General features: G+C 42.4%; 1 protein-coding gene and 1 long non-coding RNA gene across 2 annotated transcripts in view; one reads left to right on the top strand and one right to left on the bottom strand.

The window, feature by feature from the left end:
- LOC111259218 (uncharacterized) overlaps nucleotides 1–21,808 on the bottom strand; it is a 137,477-nt gene that overhangs the window by 12,423 nt on the left and 103,246 nt on the right. The window lies entirely within an intron of this gene.
- On the top strand, nucleotides 19,072–20,985 carry LOC111259200 (uncharacterized). Its single transcript, XR_002679484.1, has 2 exons — nucleotides 19,072–19,139; nucleotides 19,733–20,985. It is a non-coding gene; the product is annotated as an uncharacterized LOC111259200 (long non-coding RNA).

The following is a 21,808-nucleotide window of genomic DNA, read 5'->3' as shown; positions in this document are numbered from 1 at the left end:
CCAGCTGCTACATGACAAGTACCCTTTCACCACAGAACATGAAACATAGGGTCGATTGAAATATCACTAATGTACTTTTTCTTTTATTGGAAGGTGAGGCAAACTTTTAGACCTAGGAATAACAACCCCCAAACTCTCGACAATAATGCATTCGGTCTGCTTTGAGACAGGAAGTGGCTAATGAAGTACCCAGATAGATAAACAGCAGTATCCTAGTATGATTCCTGAAATCAATAGTAATATCTTTTATCATCTAATTTACGTACAAGGTAGTCTTCACGCTACTTGGCATCGACGGGATAGAACACGCTGCGACAATAATACACGGCTCAGAACCTTTTTTTGCCCGTCTTGGAGCTGTAACGTTGGTTTTTTCGGTTCGTCTATGAGACTAGCAACCTAAGAGTGCCTTTTTAACAGATCGTGAACGCCAACCACGAATTCATTAGCACCATGACGCATCTTGTTGATCGTTTGTGACGCCATCATATATATATACAATATGAGTAAAGCCAACTTTCTTCAATGCGCCGTTAGGAAATGCTCTCTTTTCTGCAAATTCATAATAATTTCTTCATGCAGTGCAATTTGAACGTTTGCGTGACGTATGCAGTTTACGTTAAGGCAACGCTTTAATTATAGAAAGTACAGACGGAGAAGCGGCGAGGAAAATGAATCGCTCTAGGAGATGAGAATTAGGTTAGATTCCCATAAAAAAAAAAGGCCATAATCTGCGTTCTACGAAACTGGTAGGGTGGTAGACCTTACGTCTCATGTCGCATCTATAATACAACCAGGAAAGTAGTAAAAGATTGACGTCTGAGTTCTCGAATGTAAAGACTAGTCATTTTTGCTTCGCACTGCCTACCTGACACCGTCGCTAACTTACTGGCAAAAAAATTAAGGTAGCGCTTAGATGACACAAGTTAAACTCAAATCAGCTTCAAGCAACACTTAAAGGTCGACTAAGTAAGAGTAAACCAACTTCAATAACAAGGTCAATTGCCTGAGCCAGTAAATATCGCTTTGGCTCAGACCATTCGGCGTAGGTGGAAGTAACCCTCGGTGAAGACTGCGGTAAAGCACTTCACAACGAGCAAACAGCGGGAAGGGGAGAAAAGTGCGAGGGGTTCATGTACAACAAAGGCTTGTCTGACTGAAGAACACAAAGCGATCGTTCCTCATGGTTTCGCTTGCATTTCGATGGACACGCGCGCCTAATCGTCCTGATTTCTAGTTGTGATAAAGTAAGTACAGTTGGACCGCACTCACAATGGTCCATGGTCCGACGGATTATATTTAGGTCAATGTATCGAATCGCAGAATCAACCCAGACCCACGCGTTTATATACATTTTTCGTATAGTAACGGTATGCTCGTCTATGTGGTGAAGAACGTTACCCTTGTGCCAGTACTAGGCACTATCGGCGTCAGCCTGTTATATGAGACTATAGCATTTAACGTTCCGTTGATACGACAACGTCTATATGAGAGACTAGAATGTTGGGCGTAGCGTTGGTGCTTGGTCGTAGTTGACGTCCACAGTCGAAAAACAGAGAATCATTACATCATTAGCAGTAACAGAGTAAGTGAAGAACAATCGTAATTTTACACAACTTACGATGTTCTAGGCATAAAATTGGAATGATGCAAATGTATACAAGTGTCCTCAAATAATGGCCTAAGGGCATCGCTAACGTTCGGTAGTAACACTCGTAGAACGCTGCATTGGCTTGTAGGCAAAATTAAATTTCACCTAGTCCACTACTATATATATATATTTCGTTGAAGACCGTTGAGCTGTTTTGGTTGCATTGCCGTCACGTGTTTTTACAGAGAAAACGAATTAGATCCTAACGGAAGTATAAATGCTTCTAGTAGGTACGTTAAGAGTATTGATATACGAAGATCTTTATCGGAAGAAGATAAAGCTACTCGTATACCGGATATCTTCGAATTCGAATTTTTCTTTTGATTTTGCAAACTTCTGTCTCATTCACACGGCCCTGTTTACACGTAGACCATGTGTTAAAATGTTTATTTCTGATATATGGATGTCTTGAACGTTAGTTGAGACGAAGCGTTATGAGATGTGCATCAACTCAGGTGATCTCCTAAAGCGCAAAATATGTTGGGATGTGTTTCGCGGCTTAGACTGGCCTTAATCTCTTGTAGTGAAGCTATCATCATGATGTGATAGGGTTTAGTCGTACTATAGTGCCATTCGGCACACGCCGACAAGAGCCAGGGGAGCCCGCGACTGCACAGCAGAAAAACACGCAAGAGCATGATGAAAGCTATAGCTCAGTCAAGACTTCTGCGTGTATGTGCACCGATGTTCTTCAGTACATGTTACGTAAAAATATTCGTTCAAATAAATGACCTAACGATTCTTGAAGTATGTAATGTTAATTTTGGACTTGTGTAGCACGTTGCCGGAATTGTCGAGACGGGTTTTTAGACAAGCCAAACAACAACTTCGATAGTAGATCTACTAAAATTCAACGATCTATGACAGAGTACCTATTCTCCTATTAGCAACAAATATTGTCCATAGAAAAGGAAAGGGTCCATTTTAGGGCAGGGCCTTTCCTAGAGTGACTGCATCATAAAATAACAATGCTGCAGCCAGAGATCAAAGAAACTTCAATCGACCTTGAATTTCTTTTATCAGAATGGAAACCCAGCTCGCAGTATAACCCAATTCAATTGTTTTGACATGATGCGACTTTCTTTCCCTGATAAAGTAAAACAATTTTGAAAAAAATCGATTGAAGTTAATCCTCGAAGTCGACTCCTCGACTAGCAAGCTGGATGCAGCAAAAATTGGGACACGTTCCTAGGATGAACATATTGGTTTTAGAGATACGCTTCCTTCGGCCGATCTTACCTACTTACCGAAGTGCTAACCAGCTATCTGTAGGGCCTGATGGAATCGTATTTTTTTTTCGGGAAGAAATATAGACTTGAAGACCAAAACAATTGCTAGACAAATCGTAACGGCTGTGATAGGTTGCAGACCTAATGCATATTGTTTACATTCAACTTTTTTTATGGTCTCACCTTCTTGCAATTGCAGCTATTGTATGTCCTGATTATTGAGCAGAAACAAGGACTGGGCGCCTAATTGTATGAAGGTAAAGAGACGCCTTCGTGGTCTGATCCATACATTTCATGTTATTAATTAGAACATTTATTACTATTACTATTAAAGTCTGCGCCAGTTGATTCTTTAACACTTCAAAATTAAACTGGAAAACCTTCTAACAATAGGACGCTCTTCAGTGCGCGTTAGTCGATTACATTATCTATTTTAGCCATTCTCATAAAGTAATACAAGTGAGATTTTATTTTCTCCAAGATTTCGGGAAGCGAGACCGAATTATAAAAATTTACATATAATAATTCAGCTTAAACATACGCTTCATCTTTTTATCCGCGCTACATCCACGTGATTCGGTTCTACAGGTTCTATCCAATATAAGTATCTGTAACTTGTAATATTAATTATAGTTGAGTGGTGCGATCGGTTAACGAGATCAACACCGCTATAAAAATCCATGAAACAGTTAAGTGCCATGTATTTATTTTAGTGTAGAAGACTTTACAGAATTCCCATAACTTAATTTTTGTAAGTGTATATTCAAAATAAGCGAGGTCATTCTCGTTGCAAAAGATCGGATCTTGCAGACAAGCAGGAGCGATATTGGGCCATCGCCAGAAGCTTTTACCCTGAAGGTCCTCGCATGATTCTTCACAGATTTACGCGCCCATATTTAGCACTATTTCGCTGTCCAGAAATCTAAAGGCCGGCGTCATATCGAATCCAGAACTAGCTCAAATATTATTAAAACAGTGCTCAAATGGGCAACAGGAGGATGTTGCTACTGCTGCTGTTGTTACATCACTGACAAGTCACTGAAGCTCGCTCTACTTTGAAGGACTGAGAACGCATACGGATGCCCACATAGGCCAGTTTTGCGTAGCTGTTAGTCCAGTTGGGTAAACGATATGGCAGTTTTAGAGAGGCAAATGCCCACATACTTTCCAGGCCCATGTCTGTTATTCTATTGGAAACGGGGTTCGTCGGCTCTAGCACTATAGATTGGTCCCAGCCTAACTATCACTTTGCTCGTCCTTTTCAGTTTAGCGCAGCGTTTACTGCTGACCGTTGCGTCTGGAGGGAGAGAACAGCGCTTGGCGAACACAGGTATAACACACCCTTTTTTATGCGAGCTAGTAGCAACGCCAGCGTCCAGTTGCATTCGATTACCTTTCCCGCCCCCGGGGTGGCGGAAGAATGCCAGAAAGTGTAAATTTCAAATGCCAATCAACTTCTCCATCCAGCAAGATACGGGAAACGGCCTACAGGGAAAAAGACAAAAGCTTTATGCGCCACTTGCGTATGGGTTGGCTAAAAACAGCCAGTAGCAGTAGTAGTGTGATAGCATAAGAGGGTGCATAACGGATGGCTTGATTATCACGAACAAAAGACGGCCCAGCAGTTTCTGTAAGGTTGCCAATTTGTTCCGCAGTAAATAGTCTGGACCAACTGCTGTGAGCATATGGGCGTACCGGTAGACCCGGACGGTGAGTCTACGGTTTAGTAGAGAATCGAACTCGGGGGACACAAAATAGAAGAGACACTGTCGACCGGTGGCAAGTGTCAATACAGCTGTTGGAAGCCATGCTGCAGCTGCAGAGGTAAGCTGCCGGTGCCAAAAATAAACGTGTACATATGGTAGCCCGCTGTGCCACCCACCGCTTTTTGACAAATCGTCTTATGTATTACTTTCGCGCATACTTTCCTGTTCTCTCTTGTATGGTATGTAGGGTACGACGGAATGTCCGTTCCAGATACTGCTCACAGAACTGAGCATGTAAAATTTGCCTTATTTCAGTGTACTTTGAACTCACGCGTTGTTGAGGCATCGATAAAGCTACTAGAAAATTAGAAGTCACGACAAGATTTTGAATGAGGCAATGAATACGCCAATATTCCAGTGATGGACCAACGATCTCCGGCTAATTTGCGGTTTGCGACTTTTCGACAATCGTCTGTTGACGGTCATCAAATGCATGCGGATATTTAATAAAGTCCACTATCAGATAACACGTCTTTAATTTTCTTCAAGAGTAATTCTTAATTTTTTAAGTCTATTTAGAAATTTCAGAACAATATATTTTTAATTGTCCACCATGTCTGTTTCCAAATATTATTGCCCATCGTTCAGTATTATCGAGTAGTATATCACCTGTGTGCGTATGCCCTATTTATTGGCATAGATTGTACTGGTTTCAGGAAAAACAAAGATATTGGCAAAGAAAAATGCGTCATTATTATCATCATCATGTTCCTGCCAGCATTTCAGAGCTCTACCGTATGAATCACCCAAACGAGCCCCGAGCCCAGGCATGCAATCTCACAACTGATTATAGCCATATCGGGAAAAAAGTTCTCCCAAAAAATGACACCGTCCCCACATCTAGGCAGCTGAAATGTATCACTCGAAAATAGCATGCTTTTTTTTGCGATGTGAGTGTACCAGCTTCGTGTAATTGTCACCACCATATAGCCTATGTATGTATCAGTATCGCTTCCATCCTCTATCCCTGCGGCTCTGGCTCGCATCTCAAGCGTGTATTTCCCGAATCCCCTACGTTCCCACGTGATAGATTGCCCAGACCATTGACCATCGTATCTAAGCAAGATCCTCGCTCACGAAAAAAAAACAATATGGACCAGCAAATATGATGTGCCTCCGTTCTTTTCCGATCACAGTGCAAAAAGCCGCTGTGTCGGACCCTGTTGGGAAGACCATTTTCCGCTTATAAGCAATCTTAGCCTTGTGCCGTCGTTTTCTACGACTACGACCTCTATATAACATTAGATAGGGTGATTTGGCTCTCTATGGTCGTGAGGAAGACCGTCGGATCCCACTACAGCATCGCTGCTAATATACCACTGCTGCTAGCGTTTTGAGGAGCAGGAGTAGCAGGAATAGAGGGTTCGAAAGGGCGTTAGAAAAACTTGCACATCGAGAAAGAGAGAGAGCGGGAAGGCGGACATTTTAGCTTTCCGTTGTAAAGAAAAGGGGAACTCCTACGCAAAGGGATCCCCTCTTCCCAAACGTTCTACAGCCCCGCGCCACATTAAACCACTGTCAGGCCACCATTGGGCTCTTTCTGTTCTTCGTTAGTTAGCCAGCGCCACGGTTGTCGGGAACAATGGAGCATAACAGTGCCGCCGACAGCTAGCTAGCGCCCAAAGGACGCCATTGCTACCACACTATTTCCGCGAGCAATAGCAGGATACTATCGTGGACCAGTAGCTAGCATCGTTTAACACGCCGGGAATTGGTCCAGTCTGAGTGGGTTGGCCCTGTTGGGCACACCATTTACAGACAACACATACAACTGCCCTAAGTGGTAGCAGTAGCTCCATCGCGAGTTACTGCTAATCCAATGGGAGTCACGGCCACGCATACATATAGATGCGCGGCGCCCAACAAAACTGAACAAACCTTAGAGAAGCACCCACCTCATTCTTTGGGGACTCTAGCCAGAGGGTAACGAGTGGCTTGAGTTGCCTCAGCAAGCTCACCCTAGTTTTGATGATTAAAGATAGAGGAATCCACTTCTGTTGTTTAAGAGAAAAGAAGACATGTAAAATAATATTTTCTGTTCTGCACCGCCCTGGTGACTACACCAGTATCATCTCAAGCTGCGGCGATTCTACCATCTCTAAGGATACCGGCAGGAATCTCGGAAAACACGCCTCGCGCCTTACTGACAAGGCTGTAGTCATTCACTCTGCCCAGCAAGCCAAAGGTTCTCTGTGTTGTCGGGGGCCCAGTTTGACCTATATAGAGATCATTCAAACGTAACAAGGAAAGCTTTCGAGGTATCGTACATACAAAAAGTGAGGGGTCATTTGCATGTGGGTCAGGCAGCTCGTACATTTCAAGGCGAAAGGAACAAGTAAGAAAGGAAGAGATGGATAGCTCATTATCAACAGCAGAAAGAAAAGAAGGGCCTTTCTTACTACGATTATCATAAATCGTCCACCACTGCTGAAGTTGTGTCAGCCCAACAAACTTAAATGGGAAAGGACTTCTTTAAATACAACCTTTTAAGCAGCAAGTATTTCCTGTAGCTATCGGTTGAAACGATTACGTAGGATTGCTAATGTAGAACGGGAAGGGGCTTGAATAGTTCTCTTTTGTGGACCTGGCATCTACTGTCATTGACATTAGGAAGTACTTAAAATTTAAATTACATTTTTATTGTGCAAAGACCGAAATGCAATTTCACGTCAATTGTTCCTTTGCACCCTATGAATGATGATACATGCATTTATCCTGGCATTCTAGGCGATTCTCGTATAGTATTATTTATGATCCAGAATTCGGTATCGGACCTACATCATCTCAGAGCGACTCGTAACCTTAAAAGCGTGTGGTTTGTGGCACCACCCTCAATTCAGGATGTACTTCATCCAGGAATACAGGAAGTACCCACGGCTTCACTGGCAATGAAATAAAATACGTTTCAGGCAACATTGCTAATTACGGGAGCAATACATTTTTACTAATCCAACCCGTATCACGCTTCGCACATTTTGCCTAAGTCTTCTTTCTTTGTTTCACTCTTATTCTGTCTACCCTACGTTTGTTAAGGAGACAAACCACGTTTTTGCTGCAAAACTGTACAAAGACATCTCCATTCAAGTGATTATTGACGTTTTAATTGACCTGGAAGTTGCCGCCAAATTAAATTACGCGGTCAATGTCAGCGGCCTCAAATCAGCGCTCTATTAAGCCGTTTTGAATGATTTATTATAATGCTTAACCGTATTACATGACGTTTTAATATTAAAATAGAAACTGTTATCATTATGAGTGTTTGTGGTATCAATCAAAATCTCTGGAACTGCAAAGGTTACAGATGAGAAGTGCCGACTAAAGGTCTGCAAACACACGCACACCCCGATCTATGGGTGCCATCCAATATGTCGTCAGGTTGCTTTGTCCTAAACTACCACCACGCTTTCGCTGACCAACTGACCACTACCTTCGCGACCGTCCCACAGCGGGGACAACCAATTGGTTATATTGCTTGCATTGTAGTTGCACCAAGATAGGAGCTGTAGTCGTACCAAGAGGACAGCTGGCATGGCAGGTTTACACGAAGCTTGTAGCAGATTGCAGAGGGAGCGTGGCGCACAAAATTGAGGATTGCTGCTGCTGTTCACAGTTATGGCAACAGCGGCCGGATGGGGCAGGTGACTAGACAAAAGGAAAGTTCTTGTTGAGGAAAAAAAACAAGCCCAAAGGGACGAACAGGAAAAGCTGCGGGCAAAATCTCACTTCTGTTGCTGTTTCCGGCATTAGTCCCACTGCCATGCTACCGAGTCGCCAGGCTTCAACGCTAGCCAAGAGATCGCCTGCCCGCTCACGACATGTGGAAGTGGCCGCGGAAGTGGGGGGCAGTGGTGGCTCTTGGCTAGACCTTTGAGCGAAACAACTCCTTGTGGTGTAAAAGGACAGGAGACGATTCCCTACGATTGAGGGGCAGCGTAAAAGGAAACAGAGACATAAAACCAGACGTGGGCTTATGGTTGGACCGGTCAACGGACGGAAGCAAACGGGACGTCAGCGTATCGAGAAAGCGGGAGCGCTAGCTGGGCAAGTGGAGCGAAGGCAATCTGATTGAAGATCCCGTTCGGTATTTGCAGACGACATATCACTCCCTCAATTCCAAAGTGACCTCTCCCTTTTTATCGTTTCTTCTCCTATTTCCCAACCCAGCCTCTTCCGCAGACAACCCTGTTCATCGAATCGGAACAGTGGTCCGTGTTCTATAATGGAATTTAGGCCTCAGCCTGTGGTCCAGGATCGACCGGTAATATAGAAGGACTCCCCTTCAGGCAGTTAGACGATAGCAACTAACATAAGGTTGGCTACAAGCATATCTAAGCGAAACAACGTCGATGCTTCGTGAGCTGTGGTTGCAGTAATCTTACATCAAGTATGAGGACACCTCGACGAGCCCCACGCTACAGCAGGCGCATCTCGAGAGAGCATCGTTCATTCAGCCATTACTCGTCTATATAATTGTTCGATAAATTCATAGAGATACATGCCTGTATTCAAAACGCATTGGCGCATCGTCGAATTTCTAAAGCCCAATTTATATTTAGTCTGAACAATTGTTTAGTCCTAATCAGGGTTAAATTAAACTTACAAATGTAATGCTTGATCTAATTGTTTTTATTTAGTAGCTATTTTTTCCTCTTTTAGAAAGTGACTGTCAAGTAAAGTAGAAGTTTGAGTCACTTGTTATTTGATGAGGAAGCAAAGCCTGTGTATGGCTTGTACGTTGTGATTTCCCCTTAAATATTATTTACCTCGGTCTAACGTGAGCAGAGCATTTTACAACTTTTGTGCGTTGTATTTTCATGCATTTGTACTAGGGCAGCGCGTTTATAGATGGTAATACCAGCAAACGTTTCGTGTGTCAGTTCGAAGAGCCTACCTTTCCTAATAGCATTCTAATTACCAAACGCCGCTCGTTCCTACGGCTTTTGCGGACCAACGGTTGTCAACGCGTTTGTCAATTATACAACCTTAATATACAACTGCAGTTCAGCGATCGATTCCAAACTTCCGCGGTGAATCCGTACCATGCTAGATTATGTTCTCAGCGATTCAAAAGTAACGATTAGGTGTCCGACGTGAAATTTCCGGCCGAACGCTTTCTTCGATGGGTTCTGAAACATATCGTGTATATATACGAAGCTACAGAGATATTGCTCACTTCACGCGACAAAAATGAGTGCCATACACAAACTATAATTGCGCTTCAAAACTACTGACACTTTTAGAATATTGATAACATTTAAAGAGATAGACCAAACGTGTTCCACCTCAACATAAATAGCCTCCCTTATCAATTGATCGAGACTTTAATAAATTTACTTAGAGGAGGTAAGAAAAGCCATAGCGATTTGCAACTGGACCAAAAAGAAGCTCAATAAAAAGGAAACATCAGGTCAGGTGAATGTAAGCTGCTAATAAAATTATATGCATTCATCATGATTTATATATTGTTTTTGAAACTATCCCTACAAGCATTGTTGGCGGTGAATATTCGGCAGATTGCGTGTACGAGTCTGTGCCGACAACGGATCGGTGCTTGGGGGCAATACCAAAGATCATAGGTCTTGAACATGCCCGAAGCACACAGGTACCCATCTATCCCATACTTATCATTATCTCAATGATATCATTTTCGGTTGTTTGCTCCGAACGCAAACGTTAAGAATGGCACCCATAAAGCCCTCCTTTGATTGATTGGTTGAGCCTTACGTAATGGTTTTGAGGAACATCCACACACAATTGCACATACATATGTGCACAATTACACATACATGTATGTATACACAAATGAATACATTATTGCTACTAACGCCTGACATTAGCAGATGTGACACAAGATGTCCCATTTGACTGATCACTTCTCAGTCTTTCGAAAATGATGAAGGCAAGAAGCGATTGTGCACGCATGCAGCAGCGCACCGAACTTCATCTGCGGTGATTGCACTCTTCTTCATCGAAGGAACACTTTAGATTTCAACCAAATGGTAGTGTTCTACACGATACGTCGAAGTTAAAGAGGGAGCGCGATACACGATTGGTGTCGTCAAAGCACCTATTTTACGTCTGATACTAGCAACAACCGGGAGCTGCAATACCGCTGTTGGTTACACTAATCATATAGGAGACATAGACGCCATCCGGATGAGTTGCATGGGTCCAAGTGAAGGCCACGCAGCTCTGATGAATACACTATGACCATGTGGGAAACAAATTGCCTATATTGTCCAAGGTCATATCATAGGTAGAGAATTAAAGCAGATATTGTGGCCTAGCTATCATTGTAATAACTCGATTCCGCTTCTTCTGGTTTCTTTAGAGGTTGATCAAACGTATGATCCTATCATCGCGTTGCGAACCGTAAAAAATTATGCTTAATTAAAATACACAATAAACGCTTTCGGTTCTTGTTAGATCACGATGTCTCTAATCAAAGGGATATTCTATTGAATAACTCACATTGACGGTTACGGCGTAAAGCTTCAAGAGCTAAAGATTATACAAGATGTATTAACAACAGTTTGTCACTACCTTTCCCCAAAACTGAAATAACCAATTTCGAGTACCCATACCCACCCTGTTGGAGTGTCGAAACCAAGGCATCGATAACCTGATTCAAGTTACCCATTCTATATTGGTTTACAAGTTTTTCTCCTGCCATCGCAGGGTAGGGTGCTTGTTTTTTGTTGTTGATACATTAGTTCGGATTCTGTTAGCTGTTCTGTTTCGTTGCTGTTTATCTTTAATGGCGACATTAAAAATCACGTCTTATTATCAAAGCCAGCTTTGGTAACTTGTAGATTAGTTGACAAATATAGTCAGGTTGTGAAAAGGAATATTAAATACGTTTTGACGTTATATGTTGCTTGTCATTCCCGCTGTTTAATCAAGAGTGCTATTCCGGCCGGGATAACTGACAGCCCTAAGCGAAAGGATAGTATTATGCAGTAAGCTCTGAAAATAAATAGCTATTCAAGTTTCATTATTTGCTAATCCGGAACGACTTTATAACTTCTTCCAGACTTTGCGGATTTCCATTGTGGGCTGGCTTCAGGTTCCAGTCTACCTTTGTTCCTGCAACTATACGACTGTTCCTACGTGCTACACCTGTGGCGAACGAACTATATATAGTAACTCCACTTAGGTTGAAGTCGAACGGTATTTACCGTTAGCAAAGCCTGTGGCAGCGTCTGTGTCAACCATAACGCTAATTATGTTACTCGCTCTGCCATACAGTGTATACATAGAAGCAAACCGGCCTCGTACTACCGTTGGCTATATACAGAATAAAAACACTCTTACCGAACAATGCGTGATTCCTAATAATAATGTATGCAATAACCAGTGCAATCGAGTGTCATTCAGGCGAATTATTACTTATCGCGCCTGCGTAGCGCATTCTACAGAAAGCAGGCTTGAACAGTGGTGAAACTAGATTTACCGTACAATACACCTATGCTCGATTAAGAGCTTATTGTCCATTTATATGCAGCTGTTGTTACCCCCCCCCCCCCTGCTTGGTCCCATAACCACCCCCCGCATACACTAACACGAACATACAAGAAAGTCCGTTCGTATCCGGACCCAAACTATTCGATCCTTAGCACTTTTGTCGATCGCCATCGCACTATGGGACTGTGCTATCAGGCGACCACATAGCCAAGAAATCCGCTAGGAGCAATGGTTCTCCTCGATGTCTCGTTTCCTCCCGTTCCTTTGCCCACTCATTCCCGAATTCAGCACTCTGCTTTTGCTGGACGCTGCGAAGTTATTTTAGTCTAGCAGCAGTAGAGCCCGTAGCAGTAGAACAGGCGGTGTCACAAGCTTATAATATATTTTTACAGTGTAGCAACACACCGCTGTCATCTACGACTTCTGCGCTCGCCCGTATTTGGGCTGCGCAATGTTCGTGCGCGCGTCTTCCAGGGTATGTTGAACGAACGCCGGTACAACACAGGGAGAGTGTGGAGACGGGACCGAGGCTTCCGGAAGCGACAAATGGAACACTTCCGCTGTCGATTTCATAATAATTTGGTGGTTCCTTGTGCAGCAGTCTTCGTTCGGTAAGCGGTCGATAGAGTTTACACCGGCTGCTGTTCAGTAACAGCAGACAGAAAAGGAAAAAGAAAAAATTAGAGGGGGCGGCGCGGGGAGAGGCCCGCAGTTCTATTGGAGCTGCGGTAATTTAATAGGAGAGGTTCGTCTGTTAGCTTGTGCCTACCAATATACAGTACGACTACTATAGGTGAACGCAATACCAGGTGATGCGGCCAGATTTACCATGCTTCTTTATTGCTGCAGTGTTTCCAGTCACCCGATTTTAGCTGCAGTGGTCGCAGTTCCATCCGCCCAGTATATGCATCTACTTGAACCATATAATAGTTACGTCGTATAGCCTACAAACTAGACGTTTTTTACCCATGAAACTGCGGGACATGTGAGAGGACAATCGAAAACCGAAAAAGAAAAATCTTTCATGTCAAGGTGCACAGCTGTGATACGTAGCGATCCCTCCGCGTTCACGCTTTGAAAGACGGGCATTTACCGCTGCCAAGAGAACGAGAAGACAAAGAAGAACAACAACAAAAACAAAACGGTCCCACTAGCCTCCCCGTTCTACTCCTACGGTGTTTTGTAGCTCGTCGTGCTATACCAACCATAAAAGATCGTGAGCATTTGTTAGAAAAGAACCACTATAAAGGTTGCAGCGCACAGAAATGGAGTGAGTAAATTGGACGAGGACCGAGTATGCCGCGGAGCAGTACAGCAAGGGACTCAGTTGGAACCACAAGGACAACGGCAACACTTCGATAAGCTCATGTGAGTAGGAGAAGCATAGGGAGGGAGGTAAAAAGGCGGGAGAAACCAGAATCGAGTCAGGCACATGAGCTATTTTTTTCTTTCTCTGCGATTTGCGTTTCTCCAATTTTGACCAATGGCCACCATACGCTCCTGGTTGCATCATTTCGAATTGCTAGAGAATCGCTCCTGATAACTATTGATCATGGTAACCCCTACCAACGCAAACATTGACTTTTTAATAGTCCATTTGTTGTCAGTTTTCAAAACACTGTCTGGCGTACCGTCCTACAGGTGAAAGAGCAATGATGATATAATGAATAGTATTTGAGCAGACTATGTCGGATGTTCTGGTCATACCGACTGTGAACATTCATATGTCTGTTCTCCTATACTGGCAAGTATAAACACATATAAATTACGGTTATAATCGTAGTTTTATGGTTATCGACCTGCGATGTTCTCGTCGAAGGCCTTCAAAATTCCTGAACAAAAATTGCTTTACGAACCTAATTTTAAGAGTTATGCTCAATAATAGTTAACTATAAGTCTCCTCTGAAATTGAGATAGTCCTTTTAGATAGCGATGCTGGGCCAAAATTAGTACAAGGTATTCATTTATAATATAAAGTATTACTGCAAGAGAAAACGTTGGGTAAAGCTTCGCTCTGCTGTAGCAAAGACCCAGAACTGGGGCCTCGTATCCGTTAACGGGATTTACACATTAATCTCCTAAAAGGAAACACGTCACAACTAAAGTATGATTCATACACCCAATACCTCACTGTTCTAACAGACTAATAAGGGGTAAACCTCAACGTTGTCCGTGACTGCCTAAATAAAGTGCACACGGTAAACTCGTGGGCCAGAGCCGCTTTGAACTAATGATTCGAGCGGGGTCGATGCCGAAATACGAACAATAAGCTCATCCTTAAAGCACTCAACGATAACTGAAGAAAAATGGTTTTCTAAAAAAAAAAAAAGCTTCTTCTAAAAAATCCGTACGAAACTGTACTGAGCCTTTGTTCTCGCCCGGCAGCGTTGTTGGATATCGAGCTACCTGTCGATTTTTGGTTTGATTGAATGCGATAAGGCAAATGTGACAGGATTGCTGCGGTATTTTTCCCACTTACAATTATATTAAAATTCAAACGGTCTTAAGCGTGTAATTCTTATAAGACATGTGACACATAAATTACAATTACTGGCGGAGCTTAATAGATGTTTGCTGCGGCTCTGGGGAGTCCAATATATATTGAAATAAATATTCGAGCTTTGGCGCAGTAGTTCTTATGAAGCATACAGAATAAAAATGACCTACTAATAGATGGTTAGGTGCTATATATTAGGTTATTATATTCGAATAAAAAAACGGAAACAAAAAAGAGTGATATTGTTGTTTTTGCTTAACTTTTTGTCTATTTTTGTAGAAAGTAGTTCCGATACCATAAAAATCGTATGCTGTTCTCTGGTGAATTTTCGTATGAAAAATATTGTATTTTGCGCCTTAACTATATCGTCTACAGCTCGGCCAAAAGCATCGTTAGAGCTACCTTTAGGCCTCAAGTCCTCCTGATGAAGAATGCTCTACTCAGTTATACTCAATAGTACAATCTCTAACCGGAACAGGTTAAAGTCATCCGAAAAGGTCTATGAAATCAAAATCATGGCTAGCCAGCATTGGTTTTGATCTCAGAAGTTGATTAAAAATAGTACAGCTGCTGTTAACAATCTTTCTCATGTGTTCGTTTATATAAGGCGATTATGTGTGTCACATTTTTACATAAACCAAAATGCCCGCCAATTGATCTTCGACGTAATATATTATGGGTACAGCGAAGAAGTTTTCACTGCCTTTCTTTTCAGCTGCCCCAGCGAAAGGCCAATAGCGACAAGAGCGCACATTCGACCTATCAGTCAACGAATTAGAAAATCACTTAAAATTTTCAGGCTTTCCCGTTGGATGCAAGTAATTTTCCATTAGTGTGGCATCTAATACACCCTGCGCCCGGGTCATAGTGGGAGCGTTAATCAAAAGATCATATTTAATTATCGATTTCATCGCGTCGTTGTCTAGGAAGGGCGCTCTCAAGTAAAGAAACATCTTTAGACTGAGATCTCCTGTACTAAATCCTTCAACTAAAGTTGTAAATCTTGTAGATCCACACAACTAGAGAAACTGATTCATAAAATCTACCTAGGTACACACTCAAGAACCGCACGAATTTTTGAAACAGTATAGGCCACAGCATCTGCGAGGTGAAACATTAGAACGAAAGGCGTATAAATATGTTAGCGATGAAGCTCTGTTCTGAATGTCGACGGGACTTTTTGCCATATAAGCTGAGCCTCTTTTGATCTGATTTTATTGACGAAAGATTCGATTGTAGCAATAATGGCCCTTTAGCTATCGTTGCTTTCCCTCGAGTAGCGGCAAAATTTCAAGAGGCAAACATCTATTTACAAAAACCTTTTGCATTACAACTAGACTTCAAATGAATTCGACGACGAAGTACATGCATACAGTTAATACTTACTAATATGTACATATCACTTATACGTGCAGCTGCCTAGAGCGTCCACCTTCGTTTTACGCCTGCTACTGCTTAGTTGATGCCTGATACGTGCATCTCTGCTTCATAACAGAGCCTTCGAAGTTCGATTCGAATTTTCATCGAGCTTAACTTAAAAGCACAAGAGCGCATTTATTAAACTTCAAAATGGACGGCTCAAGATTCATTGTGGGCTCTAGTATAATTGCAGGACTATTTGCTTTGTGTTTTAGGAGCACAGTGTCTCTTAAATAGAAAGCGACAAACTTCATATCCATTAAAATATTAAAGCTGCGCTTCATTCACGAAATGATCTGATAAGAGGAACCGTATAATGGGGTCTTTCACACACTTACAGGATTCGGTGCTGATATACATGTACATTGTACAACGCGAAGACCAAGCCTAAGTGTTTGCGCCAGCTATCCACTTGCCTCGTCGTAAAGACAAAACTGGCTACCAGCTCGTAGCGGCCAATGGCCTTCGTTAAAACCCTCAAATCGCCGCTATTATCTTTTTTAGTGTTTATTAACATAAAGTAACAAAATATGGGCATTGTAAACAACGTCAGCTACCGTTTCTTGTTGCTAAATATCATCCGTGATAAACCCTGGACATCGTGCACAATTGCGTTACCGAACTGGTTAGAAAATCAGTCGGGTTATGGGTGCTTAATTAGACTTGGCTTTTTGTCAGTCTTTGTTTGTAGTGATATAATCATATTTGCTGTGGGTTTTACCTTCACTTAAGTAAATTAGTCAAAACGTGTCAATCTGCTTGTAATCTCTATGTTATAAGTTTTGCGTCTGGTGTCACCGTAAAGCATTCCATCAGACGGCTGGCTTCCGGTACGAAACGAATAGTCTGTCTGCTTCTGTCCGGATTCGATAACGTGTCCCTAAGATTAGCAGACAAATATGTTACTCTGCTTGTAACCTACCAGAACGTCTTCATTTTGCGGTAAAGTTTCATGCGACGCATCATAGCCTATTTCTTCGGTCGTGTAAGTGTATCTACAGGCATGGATCCTCTCTATTGAACGGATGACGTAAACAGACGTACAATTAGAGACGTTTACAGCAGAAAAATACAAAACTGCGGAGCATGTGTCTACAGTAAAGAGGCGTATACGCTAGGCAAGAAGATTTAGAAGGAAATGAAGAAGTTCTGATTTGGCTGTGACAATGAAGAGGAAAAAGTAGTAGAAGTAGACTACGGGAAACATTGGGGTCCAGTGCTACTGAAGCGTCGCCAACAGCAGGGATTTGGATTTTATATAAAGAACTTGAGCCACGGCTTTGCAGATTCAGAGGTTATAATGCTTTAGCATGAGAAAAAAGGAGGTTGTCGGATTGGCTGAGAAGGGATTTAAGTTGCAAATTTCAAGTTTGACTCCACTTATAGCCCACTGCATGGACTATACAGCTAGTTCGCTCTACTACCGCTGCTCCTGTTGCCAGTGCCAACGGCGCATAGTAGTAGAGGTAGTAACGGCAGCTGCATTATCGCTAGTCGAATTGACTGGCTGAATAGCTAGCTTATTCGTTCGCTTCCTATTGTGCCCGGCTCCTTTTCCCGGCACGTCCTGCTTCTTAAGATAGCGAGAGAACGACCGATAAGGCCTCATGACAGCTGCTGTACGCTTACGTTTTTCTAACAGGTATGTGAGGCCGAAGGAAAAAGAACGAAGAGTACGAGAGATGCGCGACTTCATGAAGTCGGCACTTCTTTGTCTGTTAGATATCCCCTCCAGTCGGAACATCGCTTATTGTCCCAATCCGCTGAACTATTCTAAATTCTTTTTTACTTTCACACGCATCTATGTACATGGTCACACGCTTATGCATCGGCAGTGCACATGACGGTTCGCGCGAGAAAAGAGGCGAACATTTCCACCCAACTGGGCACTGTACCGGAAATATACGAAGCCAATAAACTATGTCAGGCACTTGTCTTCGTGCTCAATGTACGCATGCAGCGCGTACATCGGAACTGATCTCACTGAACTAAGCTCGTATAACGTCTGGTGCATGGTAACGTTTTCTTGTACTAATCAAAAAGAAATCTATTTATGCATCGCTATCGATGAACAATGCCGTTGAGTAACTGTTCCACCGTAGCCACTCCTTCAACGGCGTCGAGGGAAATGTTTTCTGAATCCACTAGTTGCCCTTACTTTGTTGCCTCTCTTAGGGCAGTGTTATCTTAGTAGTAATAATAATTCGGAGATTAGTATTCGAACACACGGGCCGACATCGAAAGTGGAAACCAGCTAGCTATAAGGTAGCAAAATGCCATTCCCGTACACGACGGTACTTGGAGTACGAAAAAAAGATTCATAGCAGGCACCCAAGGATAAGACAAGCTAGAAGCAGATACAAGATGTCGAGGAAACAGTGAGGCAAGGCGGACTGATTAAACACTGCTCGGCCGTCCGTCTTGATCAACGATTCTGACGTCTTTTTTTGTCCCGATCACTTTTTGCTAGTCACCTTCGAGCCAGGCTCGAGCCATTTTACTATCATCCCCATACCTTGAAAGCATCGGGCATAAGATATTCTCGTTCTTATCAGGATGGCTGGCAGGAAGTACGTCGGTGGCAGCAGCGGTGAAAGACGATGCTACTCAGCTATACAGCGATTATTTACGCTGGTCCTACATTTCTAGTTTGATACGAGCAAATTGTACGAGCACTTGATTAATCAGCATCCCCAATGGTGAATAATCAATTTCTATAGTTCGTCTTTTAGCATGCGTACAAAAACGAGTTAGACTAACGAGTTAGTGATACTTTCCTTAGAGCAAAAATTATGTTATCGAAAACCACTGCTTAAAGGGAAGCAAAGCCGCATGGATGAAATGAAAGTGAGCCACGATAGCGATTTGACCATTATGAAAAGGCAAGAACTATTTATCAAGGCTCAACAAGAACGTCCATCTAGCGTAGCCTAATCATAAATAAGACAAGAAAACGAAAACTAATTGGTAAGCTGATTATAAAGATTGGTTTTAAAGAGTACTATATAAAAATGATGATTTGTATTGTGTAGTAGTGCCTGATCAGGAAACCTAGCAATATAGCATCGTTTTATGTGTTCGCTGTGTAATAGTAAACGAACACGTTCCAAGTGGTGAGATATAGATTTGTCTTGTATCGGCGTTCGCTAAACGTTTTTCTTAGAGATCTGAAACTGTATCAATAATACGTTCTCCCATACGTGTTACCGTATAACACAGGCCTAACAGGGGGTCGAGTTAGGATCCTAAAGATGTGTTGCCTATCGTTGTAACGCAAGGACGCTACATTTAGATTAATGGACCAATACGCGCCAATGACAACAGAGCAGAGCGCCTCTTTCTAAACAAACATCTACAGCGCTATTGGATTGTTCGTATAAGCAAAAGTTACTGAAATGCACGCAGTCTCTTCCGCCGACTTACGAGCCGCAATGCTTATCACCAACCTGCGGCATCTCTACGTACGCCGTCATAAACGTATAAACATTGAAAGTCGAGTTCTGTGCCCTTGAGCTTTAAGTGAAGGAATGAGCACTAGGTCTTTGGTGCTGTTCAAACATAGAAATGATAGAAAGTTATTTGTCTGCTGTATGTAACAAATGCAATTTTAATTTCCAAAAAAAATCTAATAACTAAATGTCAGCAAACTTGAGACAAAAACGCGCGTAACAGCTCTTTATATATGTGGATATGTGCTTCATTCCAGGTATATACGTGCGCAATGTGCGAATGATACGCCGTAAATTGTGACGGTAAATGGTTTACTGTTCGACTTGACTTCACTCCAGCTGCCATAACAATACGCGTTTGGTCGCCAGCTGCGTTGCAAGCCCTCAGATGGTTTTCGGATGATGCATACATTACAGTCAGCACGTACAGGACGCCACAACTGCTACGGCTAAACAAATAAAAAGGCAGGAAGAGAAACTCCTGAATTTAGTTGGAAATGGAAAAACACAGCTTCATGCTAGATCCAAAGGCGACCGTGTGCTACAGGAGATATTTCGAAAGTCTGACTCGGAAGGACCTAGTAATGAAAAAATCTAGCAGCTATTTCAGTATATTACGGTTACCAGGCGGGAACGGGGCGCGGATAAACTTGCGATTATGTGTGCTCGCACGCCAGCTTGTCGTATCATGTAATCGGCTATTTTTTTCTTCCCCTTTCTTTGTTAACTTCTTTCACAATTCGGCATTTTGTGTTGTGGAATATTCTACTTGTGATACATCCATACAGCATTGGCCTCCGCTGAACGCACGATAGCTTGTACAAACACTTCTACGTATATGGCATGCGTCTACTATAATAATCATTCAACTAAGACAAACACATGTACGCTTCCGCTTGATCATCGTGTCGACCTCTACAGTCTAACAAAATGATGAAGTTCGTACGAAACAAATGTCGGTGTAGATAACGGCATCGAAGGCATTCTGCACGACTGAATTGCCCCCATACAACGCGCATGGTATACGAACAGTGTAAGCCCGACGTATAAACACGGATTTTTCCAAGTGCTTCTTGTAAGTAGTATAAAAAGGTAAAATTAAATTCGACCATTCAAAAAAAATGTTGCTTACAAACAAAATAATTTGATATATACTCAGCCGGTATAAATTCACAATGCTGGTTCAGAATTATGTAGTGACACAAAGCAATTCCGCATCGTCTGCAACTAAACAGGACCTTTTATCTATATCGATTGACTATTTATCATTACAGTATAAGTTTATCGTGTTTGATACACAAGCCAAAGACACTTATGCTCGTTGTTAGCTATATTTTGTTGATCAATACTGCACACAGGTGGCTCACGAGCCCCTTTTCGAATGGCGGCTTCCATCTAACAGTACGTAGAGATAAATCAGCATATACAACTCTCCATGAATCAACAATCAGACCTGGTCACTGTCGATTGGCTATAAGTTTTTGAGCCTTTTTTTTTTTTTTTTTTTTTTATGAAAGAAGTAAAAACACCAAAAGAATCTTCTCTAATTATCGAAATTATTCGCATTACTGTAATTATTGCTCCTGATGCCAATAGTTCGCCCATAGATTACGTGTGACGTCTCATCACAGCAGTAGATACGCCTAGGCCAACACCTAGATGTATTCGATCCATATCGATGTGCAGTCAGACGGAAGGGGCGTAGAGATATATGCATCACGATTCGCGCAGTTCCTAGTCAATCGGATGAGCAAATCAAGCATTAGTGAACGAGAACGCCATCGCTTGTTTGGACCTCGCAGGACATATGTTTCGAACTACAACGCAGCTGGGTAATGAGCTCGTAAAGGGCCGACTGTTCTTAAAAACGCATCTTATTAGATAATCTTCACAATGTATATTTGAAGATATATAAACAGATTGCCGACAATTTTTTAATCTCAGACGATGAGAAGAATGAAGCTGGCGAACGGAAGAAGCTGAAGACAGAAAACGCACTGTGAAAGAAATCACTGCGGAGCTATTTATCTAAACTAAAGATATCTCCTCAGAGCGCAAAATGGTGACCCGCTTGTTTTGGCATGTGAGCGATTACGGTGCGCTTCAAGCAGTGTTTTACACTGGCCTGTTGCGTGGACCACTATTTTTAGGTATATACACGCATATCGGTAACTTCGTACCCATATATACTTAGCATTGCTCGAACGGCGCGCCATTTACTGACTTCTTAGCAGGCAGAAATTGCCAGCTTGTTAACTGTGTATTACGTAATAAGCACCCTTTAGTGCGGGGCGGCCATAACGTGTGGCTGACAGGCCATCCGTACTACTGCT

This window comes from Varroa jacobsoni, unplaced genomic scaffold (genome assembly GCF_002532875.2).
Source record: "Varroa jacobsoni isolate VJ856 unplaced genomic scaffold, vjacob_1.0 scaffold_306, whole genome shotgun sequence".
Lineage (NCBI taxonomy): Eukaryota > Metazoa > Arthropoda > Arachnida > Mesostigmata > Varroidae > Varroa > Varroa jacobsoni.
Note: the sequence above shows the minus strand (reverse complement) of the source record. Positions and strands in the feature narration are given on the sequence as shown.